At 47.7% G+C, this 1,744-nt stretch overlaps 1 protein-coding gene across 1 annotated transcript in view; it reads left to right on the forward strand.

Annotated features, from left to right (window-relative positions):
• Positions 1–525: 525 nt before the first annotated feature.
• The window catches only part of ACADVL (acyl-CoA dehydrogenase, very long chain), a 27,044-nt gene continuing 25,825 nt past the window's right edge, over positions 526–1,744 (forward strand). Inside the window, exon 1 of the mRNA XM_015420323.1 lies at positions 526–595. The gene's annotated coding sequence lies outside the window, so the exon portion shown is untranslated. The remainder of the gene's footprint in view (positions 596–1,744) is intronic.

Consider the following 1,744-nt stretch of genomic DNA (forward strand, 5'->3'; position numbering starts at 1 on the left):
TGCATCATAGCTTGCTTCGCCAGACTCTTAATCACTCAGCCATTTCGTGTTTTAACCTGGGTCCCAGGCTCAGAACTCTGAGCATGAGATTTCTGTGGTGAATGTCAATAAATCAAAAGCAGGTTTGCAGCTTACAGAGCTAATGTTTTAAGCATGTTTTTGTTTTAAGGGGGAAAAATCTTTGTGTTTGTGTCCTTTATAAAGTTTATATCTCCACTACCTGGCATCACATCACTACCTGGCCCGATAAGGTCTCATTTATGTCAGATCCGGCCCTCATAATTGAGTTCAACACCCCTGTCCTAAACTGTTAGAGCTTCTCCTCGCGCCCAGCTTTTCTGTCCCCCGCTTCGGCCTGAAGAGAATTTTCTCCCGTTTCCTGAGTGGTGCCGATCCCTCCAAGGGCGTTTTGATCCTGGCCCTCTGGTGTTTGGCCCCTGTCGTAGTCATCCCTCGCCGGGAGCGCCTGAGGCACACGCATACATGGTTTGATAACCAGACCTTTCGTCTTCCTTCGCAGGCCGTGCTGGGTAAATCGGGCGCCCGCGTAGCTTCCCCTGCTCAAGCTGCGGCAGAGAAGAAATCGTTAGCGGCTGTAAGTGCTCTGTGGAGGACCCTGGGGAGAAATGGAGGGTCACGTATTAAAATATTGACGCCTCGCCTTTCCCTAGAAACGAGGCTCCAAGGTGGCTGACGACGAGCCATTCGGTTTGGTGTAGTGGTTCAGTGCGCGGACTCTAATCTGGGAGAACCGGGTTTGATTCCCCACTCCTCCACTCGCAGCTGCTGGATGACCTTGGGCAAGCCATAGTTCTGCCAGAGCTGTTCTTGAAAAAGGGTCGTTTCTGTCAAGAGCTCTCTCAGCCCCGCCTCCCTCACGGGGTGTCTGTTGTGGGGAGGGGGAGGGAAAGGAGTTTGTAAGTCGCTCTGAGACACCTTTGGATAGTGAAGGGCAGGGTATAAATCCAATCTCTTCTACTTCTTCTTCTTCAGTACACAACCGTCAAACCCCCCTCTCCATTAAGATTATCTCAGAAAAGCCCAGCCTGGCGCCAAGGGTTACCAACCTCTGGGTGGGGTAAACATGGAGAATCACCGTGTTTAAACGAAACACACCATTCTGATATGCTAGTATAACCATTATTTGATTAAATCATAAAATATACAGTAAAGACCTAATAATTATAGTGCACTGATAGCAATGACACAAAGATATACAAATGAATATAACCATATAAATCTTGTAGGAATGTCCAAAGCTTCAGAAAAGAGGTGCGGCAAACGTCAAGCAACACGCCTCCCAGGCAAAAGTTGCGTGTTTCAAGAAATTCTTCTTCAGGCACATTATTTCTCCTGGAACCGAAGCTCACAATGCTACACTGCACAAGCCAAGAAATTCTGTAGTTGTTCATGACATTTGCTGTAATTTGGTGTAGTGGTTAGCAATGCTCCCTCTAAGCTGTGGAGTCTTGTGAGCAAAAATTCTATTTTGTGAGCTACTGACATTAAAGTTGGGAGCAAGTGATTTGGCTACTGCGTAAATTAGTTTGCTCTGGAGCCATCCTTCCTGAGCGAAGGCAAAAATGGGTGAGCCGGAGGCTAAAAAACTGAGCTGGCTCATACTAACTCCGCTTAGAGGGAACACTGGTGGTTAAGAGTGTATTGGTTAGGAGTGTAATCTGGGAGAACGGGGTTTGATTTCCCACTCCTCCACATGCAGCTGCTGGTGTGACCTTGGTTCAGT

Source organism: Gekko japonicus, unplaced genomic scaffold (genome assembly GCF_001447785.1).
Source record: "Gekko japonicus isolate JY-2015 unplaced genomic scaffold, Gekko_japonicus_V1.1 scaffold336, whole genome shotgun sequence".
Classification (NCBI taxonomy): Eukaryota; Metazoa; Chordata; class Lepidosauria; order Squamata; family Gekkonidae; genus Gekko; species Gekko japonicus.